This window comes from Lampris incognitus, unplaced genomic scaffold, assembly GCF_029633865.1.
Source record: "Lampris incognitus isolate fLamInc1 unplaced genomic scaffold, fLamInc1.hap2 scaffold_211, whole genome shotgun sequence".
Lineage (NCBI taxonomy): Eukaryota > Metazoa > Chordata > Actinopteri > Lampriformes > Lampridae > Lampris > Lampris incognitus.
Window position 1 is genome coordinate 84,972 of NW_026611169.1, and position 23,121 is coordinate 108,092.

Sequence of the window (23,121 nt, forward strand, 5' to 3'; positions counted from 1 at the left end):
AAAATGGGCATGTGTAAGGATCTGAGTGACTTTGAAAAGGGCCAAATTGTGATGGCTGGATGACTGGGTGAGAGCATCTCCAAAACAGCAGGTCTTGTGGGGTGCTCCTGGTATGCAGAGGTCAGTACCTACCAAAAGTGGTCCAAGGAAGTACAAGTGGTGACCCGGCAACAGGATCATGGGTACCCAAGGCTCACTGATGTGCATGGGGAGTGAAGGCTAGCCTGTCTGGTCTGATCCCACAGAAGAACTACTGTAGCTCAAATTACTGAAAAAGTTAATGCTGGCTTTGATAGACAGGTGTCAGAAGACAGTGCATCACAGCTTGCTGTGTGTGGGGCTGTGTAGCTGCAGACAGGGCAGAGTGCCCATGATGACCCCTGTTCATTGCTGAAAGCACCTACAATGGGCAATGGGCACATGAGCATCAGAACTGGACCATGAAGCAATGGAAGAAGGAGGCCTGGTCTGATGAATCGTGTTTTCTTTTACATCATGTGGACGGCCAGGTGTGTGTGTGTGTGTGTGTGTGTGTTTTACCTGGAGAAGAGATGGCACCAGGATGCACTATGGGAAGAAGGCAAGTCGGCGGAGGCAGTGTAATGCTCTGGACAATGTTCTGCTTGGAAACCTTGGGTCCTGGCTTTCATGTGGATGTTACTTTGACACGTACCACCTGCCTAAATGTTATTGCAGACCAAGTACACCCCTTCATGGCAACAGTATTCCCTGATGGCAGTGGCCTCTTTCAGCAGGATAATGCACCCTACCACACTGCAAAATAGTTCAGGAATGGTTTGAGGAACATGACAAAGAGTTCAAGGTGTTGCCGTGGCCTCTAAATTCCCCAGATCTCAACCTGATTGAGCATCTGTGGGATATGCTGGAAAAACAAGTCTGATCCATGGAGGCCCCACCTCGCAACTTACAGGACTTAAATATCTGTTGCTAACGTCTTGGTGCCAGATACCAGAGGACACCTTCAGAGGTGTTATGGAGTCCATGCCTCGAAGGATCAGAGCTGTTTTGGCAGCACAAGGGGGATCTATACAATATTAGGCAGGTGGTTTTAATATAGATGTGTCACACACTCATCAGCTGCCAATTGTTTTCCTACATCTATCTTTATATATGTGTGTGTGTATGTGTGTGTGTGTGTGTGTGTGTGTGTGTGTGTGTGTGTGTGTGTGTGTGTGTGTGTGTGTGTGTGTGTGTGATTTAGGGTTGTTTTGGATGTTATTCTGGGTTTGATCCAGTTTTCTTTTGACTGGACATTTGGTGCCTGTCCTCCGGTTGGGGTAAAGTGATTTGGAGACTTTGAATTTGTCCATATGAATGATGCATTTTAGTTATATCACACTTTTCATTGAAAATAAATCAGGTTTGACGGCAGTTTAAGAGAAAAAACAGAGGCGAAGGCTGCAGTAGGAGTCAGTGGGAGGAGGGGTGGCTCAGCAGTCTTGGAAGGACAGGACTTCTTGCTTTCAGGCCTGTGTTAACAGGGACCAGAGGCCAGAGTGCCCCTCAGGTAACTGGGAAGCAGAAAGCCTAAATCCCCGTAGGGCAAAGTGCTGTCCTAGGGCAGTGGAGGAACTGGCAGTTGTCTGATCTGAAGTTTCAGTTGCAGGTTTTTGGCGGATGAGCAGTTTCCTCAGGTAGCTATGAATGGACATTTTCACAATTTTATCTTTTTGCCCTGCAAAAGCCTTGCAATCGGTTCAGGGTACAGTATACTGGACTTGACTCCAGCCCATGTGGCTTCAGAAAAGAGAAGGTGAGTAATGGGGGGGAAACAAATTCTTTTACTTTATTGCCAGAAAATATAATGCAAATACACACAATTCAAACAGATATAAATGTCAAAATATTGTTTTTATTTCCTTTCTTATCCCTCATCTTAAATAAAGTAGTGTTGTATTCACTTAGTTCATTAAAAGAATAAGTATAAAGTTTGTTTTTTTTTAGCTAAAGCTGTCCTAATGTATTGTGATATGTGAACTTGTGCAAGCAATGAAAACTGAAGGACTATCCCATACGCTGATGATGGTGACGGCACTCAGGTCTTCCTCGTGCCTAACAGAACACACTCCGTGTATCGTCCCCTCAAAAACAGACTGTCCAACAACAGGGGCAGTTCAACTGATTTTTGTGCCCCAGAATTATGAGGCACACATGTGTGTGATGGATGGAAGTGGCCAATCAGTAGCCAGTCAACACAGCAGGACGACAACAACATGACAGGATGCTGTGATTTCAATCAGACTCAAGCAGAATCCAATAAGCCCCTAATGGCCGGGAGTGGGCTACATATGATAACGATGGTGATTATGGTGTGTGTGTGTGTGTGTGTGTGTGTGAGTGAGAGAGAGCAGAGGTGTGGGTCCTTGTTGGTGCTTGTGGGAATGTTAATGTGTTTGTCTGTGTTGGGGGATGTGTATGTTTGTATGTGTATGCACGTGTGTACATGTATGTATATGTAGGGTGACTGTGTATAGTCTGAGAGCAAAACTCACAGAGGAAGAAAATATGTGTGTGTGTGTGTGTGTGTGTGTGTGTGTGTCACGTCAAGTCAAGTCAAGTCAGAGTTAATTTAAAATGCATTATCACACCGAGGTGTCCCAACACACGTTGTAATAACAAAAACAGATGTGTGTGTGTGTGTGTGTGTGTGTGTGTGTGTGTGTGTGTTTGCATGTGTGTGCACATGTGTACATGTAGTCATGTATATGTAGATTGGCTGTGTATAGGATGAGAGCAAAAGTGACAGAGGAAGAAAATGTGTGTATGTGTGTGCTAATCTTTGCTCGTGTGTGTGTGTGTGTGTGTGTGTGTGTGTGTGTGTGTGTGTGTGTGTGTGTGTGTGTGTGTCAGTTAGCATCACCGAGAGATTGTTGCGATACACAAATTAAGGTAGATTCACCAGGGGCTGCTGCTCCTTTTAGGCGGACATTCAGAGTGCTGACGTAGGCACTGTTTAGAGTTTCCGGGGTGAGCCATGTTTGCAGCAGCCTAGCGGTTAGCTGGTTGCCACGGGAGATTGTGCTGTATCGGTGTCGTTTTGTGTGGCGAGTAAACGGAATGGACTCGACTCGATCTCTCCGTCTCCTCATTCCTGCACTCCCACACTATGTCTAAAATTAAATGACAGTAATGACTAATATTCCTTAACGCTACCTAAAATTCTCCTAGTCAGAAAACTAATCTCTTTTTTTAATACATTTATTTCTGATTTTCCCCCTTTTCTCCCAATTTAGTGGCCAATCAATCCCTATTTTAGTTCAAACACCCACTCTCGTACTGCATGCGTTCACCCACTGCGTCTCGAGGGAGACGCCGCACCACTTCCGTGACAAGGCGAATCCACGCCGAACCACTGCTTTTTCTCACACACACAGAGACGCATTCATGTGACGAACACAAGCCGACTCCGCCCCCCTCCCGAAGACGGCGTTGCCAATTATTGCTGCTTCATCGAGTCCGGCAATAGTCGGACCCCAGTGGGCAACTGCGTCGACACAAAGCCGACGCTTAGACCGCTACACCACCACGGACGCCCAGAAAACTAATCTCGTTTATATTCTTGTCAAGCTAATTCTCTGCAGAAATCGGACATTGGTTGCTTACAACAAAAATGTGCAAAACCAATGTATACAATAGAGGCCCTTAAATAGATATGTTTGGCATACTCTCTATATCAAAAAATTAATATCTCGGGAGTCCAGGTAGTGTAGCGGGCTAGTCCGTTGCCTACCAACATGGGGATCGTCAGTTCGAATCCCCGTGTTACCTCCGGCTTGGTCGGGCATCCCTACAGACACAACTGGCCGTGTCTGCGGGTGGGAAGCTAGATGTGAGTCTGTGTCTTGGTCGCTGCGTTAGCGCCTCTTCTGGTCGGTCGGGACGCCTATTCGGGGAGAGGGGGAACTGGGGGGAATAGCGTGATTCTCCCACTTGCTACGTCCCCTTGGCGAAAGTCCTCACTGTCAGGTGACAAGAAGCGGCAGGCGACTCCACATGTATCGGAGGAGGCATGTGGTAGTCTGCAGCCCTCCCCGGACCGGCAGAGGTGTGGAGCAGTGACCGGGGCAGTTCAGAAGAGTGGGGTAATTGGCCGATACAACTGGGGAGAAAAAGGGGGAAATTAAAAAAAAATTGATATCTTTGCATTTAAAATTTGTGCAAGTGTATGATGCAAATAAACCATATATATGAAAGGGAGCAGGAAAAATATACAAAATTATGTATGTGTCTTTGTACTCTTTAAAGACAAAATGGCACATCTGAGACATATTTGACACACTTACCCACAGTGACTTCCAATAAAGAAGAAGAGTTTTTATGTTTGAATTCAAGTTAAGTTTAAGACTGCCAGTAAAGTTTGCACATACAAGGAATCAGACTTGGGATTCTCAACAAAAAGGTGCACGGACACAAACTAGAAAGGCCACTTCAAAAGAGAAAAAATATATAGTAACTAGCAATAACTACGAGACAGTTTCTATAAATCTAAGAATATTAAAATATCAAGTTGTTTTGATATCATGTATGATGTTTTCACAGTAAGTGACTTTCACTCTCTGGATCCGTCCGGCAAACTAACCATTTGATAGGCCCATGTAACAGACAGAAGTGGGAAGCAAAAAAGAGGGGAAGGCGACGCTGAGGAGAGAGGTTGGAGAGATAGTTTTATAAATGAAAGTAAATTAACAGGAGGAGAGGAGGAGGCTGTCGGGAAGGGCATGTGATTCATTCGGGTGACATAAAGTACCTATGGTAACATGTGTCCCTGATGGGCAACGTTGTGTCTGCATATTATGTCAGTCATGAAGTCTTCTCTTTGATGCTGCATGAGGGGATAATCACATTAAACAGATGTTAAGTGGATGGGGACCTTTGCCCGAGCACTTAGCCCGGTCTGCCAATTACATGTTACATGTTGATTGAATAATACGCTGTCGCTTCACAGGCAGGCACCAGAGAGACACACATGTACGTACATGCTTAAGGTTTGTTAGCACTGTCTTTATGAAAGGCAGCTTAGCTCAGCATGCACTGATTGAGACCTGTTTTCTCATCTATGTGATGCTGCTTTTGTGTCTGTCTGTCTGTCTGTCTGTCTGTCTATATTTCTGTCTGTCTGTCTTTCTCTCTGTCTGTCTGTCTGTCTTTCTCTCTCTCTGTCTGTCTTTCTGTCTGTCACTCTGTCTTTCTGTCTGTCTGTATGTATGTCTGTCTTTCTAACTATCTGTCTGTCAGTCTTTCTGTCGATCTATCTATCAGTCTTTCTGTCTCTGTCTGTCTGTCTTTCTGTCTGCCTGCCTTTCTGTCTGTCTATATTTATGTCTGTCTGACTTTTTGTCTTTCTATCTGTCTATCTGTCTCTCATTCTGTTTGTCTTTCTTTCTGTCTGTCTTTCTATCTGTCTGTCTTTCTGTTTGTCTGTCTTTCTGTCTGTCTGTCTATTTGTCTATCTATCTATCTATCTATCTATCTATCTATCTATCTATCTATCTATCTATCTATCTATCTATCTATCTATCTATCTATCTATCTATCTATCTATCTATCTATCTATCTATCTATGTACAGATACATTTAGATGGGACATATGTATACATAGTATATGTAAGATCATATTTATCTATACACATTACGTAAATTATAATATGTGAAGTAAGCAGTGGGTGTACAAGACATTTAGGATGCCAGCTCTTTCCTTGAAATACACTAACCAAGAGGGCTGAGTAAAAGCTGCAATCCTTAGGTGAAGGGACAGACAAGTTAAAGAAAAAAATTGAAGGCATGAGACAATAAAATTGTGGATTGTGTTTGCGAAAGAGTAAAGTGCCTTTAAATGAGGTATGATAGGAGTATTTTATAAAGTGCTATGCTGTCGGGTCTTGTACTTTCAACAGTATGCAGAAGGTGTTCACCAACCAAAATACTGTGTATCCAAGCTATGGCAGGCCAATGCTGGAGAATGGCTCATTGATAAAAAAAAGGTCAAATGAGGCTGATGTAAATCGTGTGGAACAACAGACTGTTAAAGTTATTCAACTGACTGTAAGGTACAACGCTGTGTGAGCCATAAAAAAAAAGGCACCTTGCTCCTCATTGACATTAATGGGTTTGGACAGCCAAACGACCTTGCAGATTTCCACTTCTTCCAACTAAAAATACAAGAAGCTGCAGCTGCAGTGGGCGAAAAGTGAAAATACTGCACTAGCAGATGAGTGGCGAAATGTTGCTCGGTCTGATGAATTCCAGTTCCTGCTGTTTTATGAGGTCACACTGTGGTTTGGAGACAACCACATGAGTCCATGGATCCATTATGCCACGTGTCAGCGTTGCAGGCTGGTGTTAGTGGGGGTAACATTTCATGGAGAACAGATGCAAGGTGAAATAATTTCATCTGCAGATTTTTTTTATACCCCCCCCCTTTTTTTTTTTTTACAAATTAGTACAAAATTGTTATCCTGTGTCTGTATTGCCATTTCTTTTATCACATTGTTTTTGTCCAATAGCTGTCAAGTTTTGTAAATATGCAGACAAGTAAAACAAAGAAAGCACTTTATGACATACTTTACATATGAGCAAGCCCATAGGAAACAAACAACTGGATGCATGAAATGGGAATACTACAAAAAATCCATTGAATAGTGGATTTATGAAGACTCTCAAGTGACGTGTCCCCTTTTAGATGTGCTTGATATTTGTGGCAAGATATACCAAACACACCTCGAGTGTTCAAATATTTCAAACCAAATTTAAACATCCTTTCTTTTTCATGCTGGCTGAAGTCTGAACATGAATTCATTGTCCAGAACAACAGAGGCTAAATCTCACAAGTGCAATACAGAGCTCTAAGTGTCCACAAAAATCAATGCAAGAGCATCGATGATTCATGGTCATTATGTCACTTGGGTTCAGCAGCAGACAGGGATAATCTAAAACTCATTTAAGTTGATTGGCATGATGTTGACATACACAGCTTAAAAAGGATTAATATTTGATTCGGTGGTGTTTGCCCCTTTGTTGAGGCTGTCAGCTGTCACATTTATTGAGATGATAAGTGACCCTCTAGGGCCTTGAACCCCAATAAGCGGGCCAGGTCCACCCCATAAGAGCCAAATGTCTGGCCCTCGCCGACCCATAGGCACTAATGCACCTGTCATAACATGTGAAATAAAGTGCGTGCTGCTCTACTTTATTTTGACCTCACCTCACACCGTACCCTTGACCTATGCTGTAGAGCGTGTGTAGATGGTTGTGCTCCATGCTCTCTATGGTCCTTGACTAGACAGAGCAACTCACCAGCTACTAAGTCCCATCAATAACTGTCCTAAACCAAGAACGTGGCCTGTGCAAAAAAAGTGGAAAGTCGACCAGGAAAACCATCAATTCAAATCTGACTGGACTGATCAGTGTGTTTTATCTTACCGGACCACGCCAATGCCATATTGACATGCTTGATATGCATGCAGACCGTAGTTGTCTGCACAGCAGATAATCTAAAGCGACACTTAAACACTATGCATGCTGCCAGTTTTAATGCTAACTGCCCTACAAAATCAGATCACCACAAACAAACAATAGCAAATATGATAACCTCATACAAGCACTCCATTTCTACTATCTGTATATCAACATTGCATTGCACGAGAGTGCAACAGCTGCATCACTGCATGTTTCATGGAACCTTGCTAAAGCTGAGAAGCCATTCATTGATGCTGAGTTATTAAAATGTGTGCAATTGACATGGTTGGCGAAGTCTTAAGTCATGATGAGAAAAACAAGAAAACGGCTGTGGAGCTATAAAGCAGGTGCCATGGTTGGCTAACAAGGCAACAAGAAGAGCAGAACTTTAAACGGTTTTTCCAATCTTCTCACCAATTTGAAGAAAGCAGAAGCCATATCACTAGTCATACACTCATCCTATGGGACAGCTATCTGTGTTCACAAGATGTTTTGATGGGAAGACCTTTCAGGAAGAGCTACTTTGTTTGCTTCCTGTGGATGCACAACTGGGGAAATCATCTTTAATGAATTAACACAGGTCTTTGAGAAGAATGGTTTGGATGTGAGCAAAACTGTGTCCGTTGTCACCAATGGGGCTCCGTCAATGGTGGGACAACACAAGGGCTTGGTAAGGAGGCTTGCTGCTGTTAGCCCAGCACTCTTTTATATATATATATCTACTCATATATTTTCGTAATGTGTGTGTGTGTGGTGTTAGTGTAGATAGCGGGACCGAAAACTAAAGCACTTATGATCCTAATTCTTTTTGGAGGTGGTAGGTATTGTCTCAGAGAGTAAGGGAAAAATCCCAGAAAATTAAAGTTATGCATAATTATGCATAAATATGCAAAATATGCATTTTTTAAATGGCTAAAAACCACTTTTCTCGGCATTTCAGATTATTCTGAGCATCTTTTATTTTTTCACCTATATACAATTTTTTTTCTGGGACTTAGAAATGTTTTGGCATTAAGCAAAATATATGCATTTTTGCAAAAATGCACTTATGAGCCTAATTTTTTGGGGAGGTGGTAGGTATTGTTCCAGAGAGGACCAGAAAAATAGCAGAAAATAAAAATAATTATAATTATGCAAAATATGCATTTTCTAAAAATGGCTAAAAAACACTTTTCTCGGCATTTCAGATGATTCTGAGCATCTTTGATTTTTTCACCTGTATAAAAAAATTTCTGGGACTTAAATGTTTTGGCATTATGCAAAATACTAGAAGAACCCCGCTACAATGTAGCGGTTTGGTTATCCACCCGTCTAAATCTCCCTCCTCTTCATCCTGCCAGCTAACCGCCTTCCCCCTGCCCCTAAACCCCCCTCACTCCAACTCCCTCCCCCCAAATGCTCAGAATCATCTGAAATGCCGAGAAAAGTGGTTTTTAGCCATTTTTAGAAAAATGCATATTTTGCATAATTATGCATAATTATTATAATTATATTTTAATTTTCTGCTATTTTTCTGGTCCTCTCTGGAACAATACCTACCACCTCCAAAAATAATTAGGATCATAAGTGCTTTAGTTTTCGGTCCCGCTATCTACACTAACACACACACACACACACACACACATTCCCGAAAATATATGAGTGATAATTAAACATTTTTGTAGTATCAACAAAAAAGCAAGAACACATTTATGAAACAAGCAAATCAATTAATAAATCAACCCAACCATTACAACCATAGAAAGAAAAAGAAGAAAAAGAAGCAAAGAGAAGAACAGAGGGGAAACAAGAGAGAGGGGGGCATTAATCAGGAGACAGACACTGAAGAGAGTTAAAAAACATCAAAAAGGGTTGCCATCTGCCATAGAAGTTATCAGAGTTACCTCTCACAGCGTATTTGATCTTCTCAAACTTAAGAAAGGACACGGTATCCCTGAGCCACTGAGTGCTGGAGGGAGCTTTGGTAGACTTCTAGTGGAGAAGAAGGTGGCGTCTCGCCAGTAAGGAAGTGAAAGCTAGAACATCTAGTAACTGCATAGAGGTGAATTGGTAGTAGCCTTCTGGGAGCCCAAATATGGCAATGTGGGGAGAGACTTTTATAGTTTTTGAAAGTATTTTTGACACAGCATCATAGTAGTTCTGCCAAAAACAAGATAATAAAGGACAGGCATAGCCCAGCACTCTTGGCATTTCATTGCATTAGTCACAGTGTTGTTCATCGGTGTTGCGTGCTAAACTGTGTGGGGAATTGAAAGAGGTGATGGATGCTGTAATGAGACTGGTACATATCTTTCACGAGAGTTCTGGTCTGCAACATCGGCTTTCCAGAGAATTTCAGCAGAACACAATAATCTTTTGCTGCATAATCATGTTCGCTGGCTGAGCAAAGGCCATGTGTTGGAGAGGGTGTGTGACCTGTGCGATGAGCTTGTGTCATTTTTATCCGGACTGTGTTTACTTCACCGAACTCGATCAAAAACCAGGAAAGAAATAAACTCTCCAATACACATCTTGGCCAGTGCCTCAGGCTTGCTACAACAGAATACAGGCCCAAAATCAGAAGGATTGCCTCATACCATCGCTTTCATTTCTCTCACTGATTGGTGAATGAACATCCCTTTATTTTTGTCCATTTGTCCATAATTAAATGATTGGCTTTGGACTTATTTTGTTTCAAGACTGCATTATTTTTTTCTTGTTTGACCCTCAACAAAGGCTTTTCCCAGGCCTAAATTATTACTACTATGACTACTACTAAAATTACTACTACTACTACTACTACTAATATAATGATAAAAAATGATAATAATAGTGGCACTGTTAGCACGGTCGCCTCACAGCAAGAAGGTCCTGAGCGCGAACCCTGGGGTTATCCTACCTTGGGGGTCATCCCTGGTCGTCCTCTGTGTGGCATTTACACATTCTTCTCGTGTTTGTGTGGGTTTCCTCCAGGTGCTCTGGTTTCCTCCCACAGTCCAAAGACATGTAGGTCAGGTGAACCAGCCATGCTAAATTGTCCTTAAGTGGGAATGTGTCAGCCCTGTGATGGACTGGCGGCCTGTCCATAGTGTCTCATTGCCTGCTGCCCAGTGACTGCTGGGATAGGCTCCAGCATCCCACAACCCTGACTGGAATAAGTGGCTTGGATAATGGATGGATAATAACAATAATAATGATAACAAAAATAATAACATTAATAATAATAATCTTAATAGCAGCAACAGTAACATCTGCACATAAAACAAATTTTACTGGCGCAACTGAAAAAAAACAAACCTGGATGTTTTGGTCTTTGGCTGGGCATGCATAACATGATTTGGCCCTTGGGGAAAACTAATTGGGGAACCCTGGTATATAGTGTCATTGCTGTAACTTTGTATCTCGGGTTTGATGCTACTGTTGATGCAGCACGAACTACTGATGGGTATAATGCATTTGTTAGCCCACCCACCCAATATCGCCATCAGCCATCGCTGACTATACCGCTCCATCTGCTTCTTTACCATGTCAGAGAACACATTAAATAAACAAGTAACAAACAAAATTGATGAAAATGTTTCAAAGACTCATCTCATGTTTATTATTTCTTCTAGCGACCATGGGAATATTTCCAGGACACAGGAAAAATGCCCGGGTGCCCCAGCAGATTTAGGCTGGGCTCCCTAGATGTCCTGTTGAAGGTAAGTGGTATGTAACGGGGGCAGTCCTATGCTGTTCTATGCTGGTCAGCCTGCTGCATGCCCGTCACTCTCATCAGTAGCTCTGCGTTGTGTTCTATTTTCGGTGGGGTCCCAGATGTTGTGGGGGGCCCTCAGTCTCTCATCATCATCATCATCATCATGATCAAGGAAGGAGGGGGGACACACAGGACTCTATTTGGCTCACCTTGCCATTTATTTTGGTTTCAAACCCTTCGACAAACGTCCAGTCCTCCAGCGGGAGCGGTGTTTCTTACGGACGTGGGGGTCGAAGTTCAACCACTGCCCGGACTTCACTCGTGTGCGTTAGAAGGAGAAACCGTCCACGGGACTCCGATGTAAGAAAGGATAAACAAGTATTTTATCCCACAGCTTGCAGTATCTTCTTATAGGGATACTCAAGGTTACGTTCTCCTCAACCAGCAAAACTGTCCTCCGGTAAGAAACACGCGTCGCTCGGCTCGATCGCTGCTTGAGACTCCTCCCACAAAACAAAAATGGCCTCTCCCGCGTTCCCTCTTCCGTGTACCCACAAGACCTCTCTCTTAAAGCGACAGTACACGTATATGACGGTCGTTGGAAAACATACATAAAAGTAAATAATGACATAAAATAAAATGTAGTAAACACAAATCACAGCACACAGACAGGATTTGGTGATATTTCATACTCAAACAAAATAAAATAAAAACATTAATTTTAACCTGGTTACAGGTACCACTGGTACCTGTTTATTCTACAAGTGATGACTCAGTTGAGAACAGCCACGTTGCTCCTTTAACATGAGCCACCCATTTACGTTTGATTTAACTGAGTGGTTTATGTCGTCTCTACATCCGGTACAAACCTGAGGTGGCTGATGAACATGAAGAGGAAGACGTCCACGCTTTTGTCGATTTGCTTAAAAGAACGCTAAACCCAGATGCCGACAAGAGAATTGTGCCCAGCGAGACTCTGGAACATCCATTCCTCAGCCTGACCCACCTTGTTGAGGGCTATGACGACAGCTCCTAGTAGGTGACTGTCAAGTCAAGTCAAGTCAATTTTATTTGTATAGCCCAATATCACAAATTTGCCTCAGGGAGCTTTATAGCAACACAACACTCTGTCCTTAAACCCTCGCACTGGCTAAGGAACAACTCCCTTAAAAAAGAAAAAAAAACTTTTAACAGGGGTGATAAGTTTTGATAAGGGGTGATTGTGTGTGTGTGTGTGTGTGTGTGTGTGTGTGTGTGTGTGTGTGTGTGTGTGTGTGTGTGTGTGTGTGTGTGTGTGTGTGCGTGCGTGCGTGCAGGATAAGCGGTTCGGATAATGGATGGATGGATGGATGAAAGAGAGGACGATGAAGAGGAGGCATTGGAGAAGTTGATAAAGAGGAGGGAATCGTCAAAAGAGAAGAGGATGGAGGAAGGGAGACAGAGGAGAAAAATTATGGAGCGGAGCGGAAGAGAACTGGAGGAGCAGGATGGAGAAACAAAATTGGTGGAGGACAAGACGGAGGATTGAGAAGAGAAAGAAAAAGAAAAGGAGGAGGTGATTGGAGGATAAGCAGAACCGGCAAGTAGGCAAGGAGGAGGGCTAGGAATGGGAGAGGAATAAGGACAAGGAGTAGGAGAAGTAGGAAGAGGGGAGGAGAATGCTACGATCCACACAGGTTACATCCCGGAGCCGAGAGAGCGCCCTCTACAGGTAAGGAAGATTGACAGAACTTATTACCATATATCACAACTCTGATATGCTCTGTTCCATTCTACCCCAAGATAAAGGCCATTGCTAATTAATACAAAAAGACACCAACACAGGTGACAAAGAATAACTATAGGATTATATTATATTGGATATGTATCAAATATTCTTATCTTGTATACCTTGCATAGTTGACATGCTATCGGTGTGTGTGTGTGTGTGTGTGTGTGTGTGTGTGTGTGTGTGTGTGTGTGTGTGTGTGTGTGTGTGTGTGTGTGTGTGTGTGTGTGTGTGTGTGTGTGTGTGAATTAATTAATTGTAAAGCGCTTTGAGTGGCTGTTGCAGCTAGAAAAGCTCTATATAAAATGCAACTTGATTGATCGATCGATCGATCGATTGATTGATTAAGAAGAGAAGAAGGAGCAGAAAGAGGAGGAGGGAGGTTGAGGGGAAGGAAGAGCAAACACAAAGGGGAGAGACAGATGAAGCAGACGAAGTGAGAATGAGCACATCGATATCCCCACCAACAACAGTAATATTTTTACTCCTCCTCCCGGTACCCCATACTCGGTACCGGGGCAGTTGCTACAAGTCATCCGCTCCTCGTATAACCAAAGTGAGAGCTGTGTCCGCATTCTCGGCACAAAGTCAAACACGTTTTCGGTGGGTGTCGGACTCCGCCAAGGTTGTCCCTTGTCTCCGATTCTGTTTGTGATATTCATGGACAGGATTGCAATGTCCATGCTTTGTAACATGTTTTAGTAATGTTTCTGGCGTTAGTTTTAATGTTTATTCTAGTCACAAGGGGGCGCTCTTGGTTAGTTAAAGCGTCGTATATGTGAGAGACTTTCTTGGTTCACGTTAAGCCCGGAAGTAGCGGAGTGAGATAGGAGCGTTAGTAGCCATGGATAGCAGATACGCTAGCCCATGTACCGTTGTCGTTATGCAAAAGTTCCACTAAAGATTCCAAAACGCAGCTTCAGGATATTTGAGTTTTTATTTCCAAACTTTACAAGGATCTCAAGGCGCAGCCAAGGCGAGGCTTGAGTCCGTTTTGAGAACCTCAGCATTGCTTCTCTGCTCTTCGCAGATGATGTGGTTTTGTTGGCTTCATCAGAACGCGACTATTGTATTTAGAAATCACGTCAGGACACAGCGCTGTCACTCGACACAACCGCTACGTTGCATTCTTTATTTAGACTGACCCAGCATCACAGGCAGACCCGATCAAAAAACCCAGAGCCCGCAGGCATCACCAATCGATCCCAGCACAATAGAACAGCACCAAATCAAATGCAGCACTGTCGATGTGTGCAGACATAACAGCGACCTCCATCCAGCGCGCACTGGGGCGGTTTGCAGCTGAGTGTGAAATGGCTGGGATGAGAGTCAGCACCTCCAAGTCTGAGGCCATGGTTCTCTACCGGAAAATGGTGGATTGCTCCCTCCAGGTTGGGGATGAGTTGTTGCCTCAAGTGAAGGAGTTCAAGTATCTCGGGGTCTTGTTCACGAGTGAGGGTAGGATGGAGCGGGAGATTGACAGGCGGATTGGTGCAGCATGAACGTTGTACCGGACCGTTGTGGTGGAGAGGGAGCTGAGCCGGAAGGCAAAGCTCTCAATTTACCAGTCAGTCTTCGTTCCAACCCTCACCTATGGTCATGAGCTCTGGGTAATGATGGAAAGGGTGAGATCGCGGATACAAGCGGCTGAAATTAGGGTGTCTGGGCTCAGCCTTAGAGACAGGGTGAGGAGCTTGAACATCCAGAGGGAGCTCGAAGTAGAGCCGCTGCTCCTTCGCATTGGAAGGAGCCAGTTGAGGTGGTTTGAGCATCTGATTAGGATGCCACCTGGGCACCTTCCTTTGGAGGTTTTCCGGGCACGGCCAACTGGGAGGAGACCCCAGGGTGGACCCAGAACTCACTGGAGGGACTACATGTCCAATCTGGCCTGGGAACTCCTTGGGATCCCCCAGGAGGACCTGGAGGCCATTGCTGGGGAGAGGGACATCTGGAGTGCCCTACTTAGCTTGCTGCCACCGCGACCTGACCCCGGGGAAGCGGCTGATGATGAATGAATGAATGAATGAATGTCTTTATTGATAAGTTCAAGGCGTTAACTATCGAGTCATTAAATCAACACAGACCAGCAGAAAGTGATGTCTCTGTAACTATCAATAAAAAAAACTAAATGAAAGTTGAACATTAGCTTGATATGAACTGGAGGAGTGCACTCAGTAGGGAGCAGATGTCCACCAGGCGTACGTATCTCCCCTTCTCCGCTGTTCCAACTTGCTGACAAACCTTTTTTCTAACTGTCATTTTCCCTCTCTCATGTGTACACACTCCTACGCAAACACCCTGTAGACAAACCTATACGCAGATACATGCTTTTCTCTCACAGACACACGCTCAAAAACTCAGACACTCCTGCACCCATCATTTAGACCCACATACACACGCACAAAGATGCACTCGTCATGCAAACGCTGGTTTTACACATGCGCAAACATACGCAGTACTGTGCAAAACCTTTGAAACACACACAGAAAGGTAAACACACACACACACAAACCCTCATATCAATCCATCCATTATCTGAACCATTTATCCTGCTCGCAGGGATGCTGGAGCCTATTCCAGCAGTCATTGGGCGGCAGGCGGGGAGACACCCTGGACCGGCTGCCAGGCCATCACAGGGCTGACACACACACACACACACACACACACACACACACACACACACACACACACACACACTGCTTGCTGGTTGTCCATCGTGCCCGATGATGACCATCTTCTTCTATTTGTGGGTCCTTTGAGGACTCAGATAGCAGAAGATACCTGCGCAGAGATGGTTTTTAAAGTGGCATGGGGGTGCGCTTCTCCCAACGCCACATGACTTGATTGTAGAGGAGATGGTTCTGATGGCAAGGGGGATCCCTAGACGACCGGCACCTCCACACAACTGCAGGGGGCTGCCGGAAATCCAGTTTTTCGGAAACCGCCTCGAAGCGTGCCGCCACAGCTTGTTTTCTGTTGGGGTAAGCTCCCTTAGCCTTATGTCTTCCAGACTCACCCACAAGGCAGCGGGGCAGTGGTTGATAGGTGCCAGTGCCTGCACACCATATCTCTGGGGCCCACTGCTGCTCCGAGATCCCCTGCCAAGTTAGCCTGGGGCCGCAAGACCCCAGTTACCATGTGTGGCCACGGGTAGGCCTGGCAGGAGTCTTGGTGAAGGAGAGGCTATGTACTGGCAAGGGAAGGCTTACACGCTAGGATGCTTCCCTATTCGCCACAAAGGCTAGCCAGCGGCAGCAAGCTAAGGGCAGGAGGGACACAAGCGGGTTGGAAGAACACATGCACCTTCCCTCCAACTACACACTGCTGCACTAGACGCATCACAACACCCTGTGTGTATGTACACACACACACACACACACACAATTTAGTACAGCCAATTCACCTGACCTGACATGTCTTTGGACTGTGGGAGGAAACCAGAATCCCCGGAGGAAACCCACGCAGGCACGGGGACAACATACAAACTCCACACAGAGGATGACCCGGGACGACTCACCAAAGTTGGACTACCCCGGGGCTCGAACCCAGGACCTTCTTGCTGTGAGGCGACCACGCTAACCACTGCGCCACCGTGCCTCCCCCTCATATTACTAACATACAAATTTACACTTAAGTCAAACCTCACTCAAACTTTATTTATTACAATTCATAAATGCACTTTACATTAAATGAAAGTGCACAGATAAAAAGAAGGTAACGATAAAAGGAGAAAACAGAGGCAATAAGTAATGGACGTTAAAAAAGATATGAACCTTGATGACATAGAGTTATGAAGATATGACGGAATAATAAAACTGAATGACATGATTAATGGATGCATGCACCAAACCCCCCCTCGCACGTGTCCACACACACACTTCATGCCGTAGCAAATCTCTTAACAAGCCGGGCGTGAATAGAGATGAGTGTGAAAATGGCTGCTCCTTCATGAATACTCCTGGCAGCGTTCTGCCTCTCTACACAGTACGCACAGTGTGTACTCTCCGTTACAGCCAAATGAGCAAGATTTTGAAACGACTGATCCTAAATTGCCAGATTTAGGTTTGCTCTTGAGCCTACAAGAGAGAAAAAGAAAAAAAAATGCACACGTCCTAAGTCATGAAAGGCTCAAAGGGATAATATGTGCAAAAACACTGCTTTACTGTAAATGGGTGGAAATACAGCATGCTGTTCAGGGACAGTAGCATTATAGTAATGCACTTGGATGGGCATTAATTCCCTCAGCACAAAGGACACGAGGAAGAGCTGCGTGCTGGGAGGCCTTTAATCACTGCGGCTTTAAAACAAAGCAGAACCATAAACACAACCTTAATGTATGGAATAGTATAGGAGGACACGCGGCTGTCACAAACAAAAGGAAGAACCACTTTTTTATTGTGTGGTTAAGGGAATAATGAAGCGCTTTCACTCCAACCCAAAAGAGGAACCTCCTGGAAAACAAAACAAAACAAAACAAAACAAAACAAAAAAAAACAAAACATGCTTTGTCTATGGTACACAATGATAACTGACGCAGGGAAAATGTGTATGGGGAACTTCTACCATGGCTGCCATTGTGTACATTACTAATGCAGCCCAGATAAAAAGATAACTGCGTTTAGCGGGCTAGCCACGACTAGAGTAAAAACCAGACGTATTCTTTTCAGAGTTTTATTGTGAAAATATTTAAGCTATTTGAGAAACAGAATGACGGCTCGGTGGCGCACTGGTTAGCAAGAAGGTCCTGGGTTTGAGACCCGGGGTAGTCCAACCTTGAGGGTCGTCCTGGGTCATCCTCTGTGTGGAGTTTGCATTTTCTCTGCGTGGGTTTCCTCCGGGTGCTCCGTTTTCCTCCCTCAGTCCAAAGACATGTAGGTCAGGTGAATCGGCCATAATTGTCCCTACACTACTACTACTACTACTACTACTACTACTACTACTACTACTACTACTACTACTACTACTACTTTGGGCTGCTCCCATTAGGGGGCGCCACAGCGGATCATCCGTTTTCATTTCTTCCTGTCGTCTGCATCTTCCTCTGTCACACCAGCCACCTGCATCTTTTCCCTCACCACATCCATAAACCTCCTCTTTGGCCTTCTTCTTTTCCTCTTCCCTGGCAGCTCCATATTCAGCATCCTTCTCCCAATATACCCAGCATCTCTCCTCCACACCCGTCCAAGCCATCTCAATCTTGCCTCTCTTGCTTTGTCTCCAAACCGTCCAACCTGAGCGGTCCCTCTAATATAATCGTTCCCAATCCTGTCCTTCTTCATCACTCCCGATGAAAATCTCAGCATCTTCAACTCTGCCACCTCCAGCTCCACCTCCTGTCTTTTCATCAGTGCCACTGTCTCCAAACCATATAACATAGCTGGTCTCACAACCATCTTGTAAACCTTCTCTTTAACTCTTGCTGGTACCCTTCTGTCGCAAATCACTCCTGATACTCTTCTCCACCCACTCCACCCTGCCTGCACTCTCTTCTTCACCTCTCTCCTGCACTCCCCGTTACTTTGGACAGTTGACCCCAAGTATTTAAACTCATATGCCTTCGTCACCTTCACTCCTTGCATCCTGACCATTCCGCTGTCCTCCCTCTCATTCACACATAGGTATTCCCTCTTGCTCCTACTGCCGTTCATTTCTCATGACTTTCATTCATAAATTGTCCTGACACTGTAAATTCTAAAAGTTACATTTACTTAAAAAAATTAGTCAATTAATGAACTTAATTGCGTCAAGTTATGTGAAATGAGTTTGCGTAACTTGACACAATTAAGTTCATTTACTTACTTTTCCCAAGGTAATTGTTTCCTAATTTTTTAAGTACACTTAACTTGTTAGAATTTACAGTGTGTGTGTGTGTGTGTGTGTGTGTGTGTGTGTGTGTGTGTGTGTGTGTGTGTGGGCCCTGTGGTAGCCTGGCGGCCTGTCCAGGGTGTCTCCCCCCCTGCCGCCCAGTGACTGCCGGGATAGGCTCCAGCATCCCCGTGACCCTGACAGCAGGATAAGCGGTTTGGATTATGGATGGATGGAAGAAACAGAATGCTAAAAAACACACGGTCTATTTGAAGCAACCTTGTTCACCCTCAGAGTGTTGATGACCAACGTTTTCTTCGAAATCTAAATGTCGAAAACACACTAGTACTCAATCTAACCATTTTATGTCCACGTGTAAATACGTGTAAGCATGCATATAAACGCAGTTATGCATTCAACCCCCCCTCCGACCCAACACATACACACACACACACACACACACACACACACACACACACACACACGCACGCACACACACTCACATTCTTACACATAGATATAAACAATATGGGTTTATGCATACATTCAAGCACATACACAATCAGGCATGTACACACATACCCATGCAATTACACAAACACACGCACGCATGCAGGCACACACACAGGAATGTACAGTCATATATTCATCTCCATATGTCCTCTTTCATCATGGCTCACCCTAAGGAAAGTATTCTTTAGGCAGAAGCAGAGAATCTCACCAGTTTATACACACAAATAAAAACAAACACTGTAAGTATATTCACAGCCGTCTGACACATTCATTACACCAGGGTCCTTTAGGGAAATGTGGGCAGGAAGAGATATAAAAGCCTGTCAAAATCTATTTTAAAGGCACTAGGGGAAGGGCCCTTTGTAATGAAGGCCCCAAAAGTTAGGGGAGAAATGTTTTTTTTTTTTTTGGAAATATAATCCAAACTATACGATTTTTTTTTTACGAAGAAACAACCAAACTCTTTATTTTTACATGCTTTACTAAATTGTCCGTTATTCATAATTGCTGTTATGCCACGGCAGTTTCACTGATTTGTTGGGTGTTTTATATACAGTACATCCAGAAAGTATTCACACCACTTCACTTTCCCCACGTTTTGTTATGTTACAGCCTTATTCCAAAATGGATTAAATTCCTTTTTTTCCTCATCAATCTACATGCAATACCCCATAGTGACAATGTGAAAAAGGTTTTGTATAAATTTCTGCAAATTTATTAAAATTAAAAAACTGAAATATTGCATGTACATAAGTATTCACACCCTTTACTCAGTACTTGGTTGAGGCACCCTTGGCAGCGATTACAGCCTCAAGTCTTCTTGGGTATGAAGCTCCAAGCTTGGCACACCTATATTTGGGGTATTTCTCCCATTCTTCTCTGCAGATCCTCTCGAGCTCTGTAAGGTTAGATGGGGAGCGTCGCTGCACAGCTATTTTCAGATCTTTCCAGAGAAGTTCAATGGGGTTCAAGTCTGGGCTCTAGCTGGGCCACTCATGGACATTCACAGACTTGTCCTGAAGCCACTCCTTCGTTATCTTGGCTGTGTGCTTAGGGTCGTTGTCATGTTGAAAGGTAAACCTTCGCCCCAGTCTGAGGTCCTGAGCGCTCTGGAGCAGGTTTTCATCAAGGATCTCTCTGTACTTTGCTCCATTCATCTTTCCCTCGATCCTGACTAGTCTCCCAGTTCCTGCCGCTGAAAAACATCCCCACAGCATGATGCTGCCACCACCATGCTTCACTATAGGGATGGTATTAGCAAGGTGATGAGAGTTGCCGGGTTTCTTCCAGACGTGACGTTTGGCATTCAGGCCAAAGAGTTCAATCTTGGTTTCATCAGACCAGAGAATCTCGTTTCTCATGGTCTGAGAGTCCTTTAGGTGCTTTCTGGCAAACTCCAAGCGGGCTGTCATGTGCCTTTTACTGAGCAGAGGCTTCCGTCTGGCCACTCTACCATAAAGGCCTGATTGGTGGAGTGCTGCAGAGATGGTTGTCCAGCGTTCCTCTGTGGAGATGGGAGAACCTTCCAGAAGGACAACCATCTCTGCAGCACTCTGCACACTGGGGCGAAGATTTACCTTTCAACACGACAACAACCCTAAGCACACAGCCAAGACAACGAAGGAGTGGCTTCAGGACAAGTCTGTGAATGTCCTTGAGTGGCCCAGCCAGAGCCCAGACTTGAACCCCATTGAACATCTCTGGAAAGACCTGAAAATAGCTGTGCAGCGACGCTCCCCATCTAACCTTACAGAGCTCGAGAGGATCTGCAGAGAAGAATGGGAGAAATACCCCAAATATAGGTGTGCCAAGCTTGTAGCTTCATACCCAAGAAGACTTGAGGCTGTAATCGCTGCCAGGGGGGCCTAAACCAAGTACTGAGCAAAGGGTGTGAATACTTATGTACATGCAATATTTCAGTTTTTTATTTTTAATAAATTTGCAGAAATTTATACAAAACCTTTTTCACTTTGTCATTATGGGGCATTGTATGTAGATTGATGAGAGAAAAAAGGAATTTAATCCATTTTGGAATAAGGCTGTAACATAACAAAATGTGGGGAAAGTGAAGGGGTGTGAATACTTTCCGGATGCACTGTATATATATATATATATATATATATATATATATATATATATATATATATATATATATATATATATATATATATATTTCTCAGTTTGGCCTAATGAGATACAGGAGTCAAAGGAATCAGCTGTGCAAAACCCCCTTTACTACCTCCACAGGAAGTGCTTGCTGACACGTTATTTTATTCCCATTCATTTACTGCCCCTGTTAGCTACAGTAAGGAACAAATTACAACCAAAGAGGCCGACTGATCAAAGGCATTTCCAGACCGAGCTGATAATTACCCCAATTTCAGCGAGCACCTCTTTATTGAACGCTTTCCCATCATTTGTGGTGCACAGGGACTATAGCCTCATTATGTTTTCGCCCATTATTTCTCATGTATGTTGACTGCTATAAAACGTTTTACAAATGTGTTCATAAGTTATAATAAAAGCATGATACCGCTGACATTGTTCTTTATACACAGGTTTTAGGAGTTCAGTGCTGCTGTACCTAATGTGTTACCTATATAAACCCTTAATCAAATTCGAGGACTGATCCTTGGCTAAGCAGAGGAAAACTTGGATGTGCATTTTTCTTTTCCTTTTTTTTCTCTGCCATGACTCTGACATGTCTGGGAAAAATCTTCAAACGGCATCACAAAATACCGACTGAATTATTGAACATTCATCGACTTTTTCTCTTACACACACTAAATTGGACCTTCAGGTGTGGGTACTTGTGCTTTCTGTTGTCAGTCTGCTCCTTTGCAAATGTTATTATATTTGCTTTGCTTTCTCCATGCTTTTACATGACATATTCAAAGGGCTGTGAGATTTATTTCTAATGAAAAAATCAATATCTAGATAAAATGTATCTAGTGCTACTACTACTCCTTTCGGCTGCTCCCGTTAGGGGTCACCACAGCAGATTATCCGTTTCCATTTCTTCCTGTCGTCTGCATCTTCCTCTGTCACACCAGCCACCTGCATCTTTCCCTCACTGCATCCATCAACCTCCTCTTTGGCCTTCCTCTTTTCCTCTTCCCTGGCAGCTCCATATTCAGCACCCTTCTCCCAATATACCCAGCATCTCTCCTCCACACATGTCCAAACCATCTCAATCTTGCCTCTTGCTTTGTCTCCAAACCATCCAATTTAAGCTTTCCCTCTAATATAATCGTTCCCAATCCTGTCCTTCTTCGTCACTCCCAGTGAAAATCTTAGCATCCTCAACTCTGCCACCTCCAGCTCCGCTTCCTGAGTTTTTGTCAGAGCCACTGTCTCCAAACCATATAACATAGCTGGTCTCACAACCATCTTGTAAACCTTCCCTTTAACTCTTGCTGGTACCCTTCTGCTGCAAATCACTCCTGATACTCTTCTCCACCCACTCCACCCTGCCTGCACTCTCTTCTTCACCTCTCTTCATCACTCTCTGTTACTTTGGACAGTTGACCCCAAGTATTTAAACTCATATGCCTTCGTCACCTCTACTCCTTGCATCCTGACCATTCCACTGTCCTCCCTCTCATTCACACATAGGTATTCCCTCTTGCTCCTACTGACTTTCACTCTTCTGCTCTCCAATGCATACCTCCACCTCCCCAGGCTCTCCTCAACCTGCACCCTACTCTCGCTACAGATCACAATGTCTGCAAACATGATAGTCCACGGAGACTCCTGCTTGATCTCGTCCATCGACCTTTCCATCACTATTGCAAATAAGAAAGGGCTTGGAGCCGATCCTTGATGTAATCCCACCTCCACCTTGAACCCATCTGTCATTCCAACTGCACACCTCACCATTGTC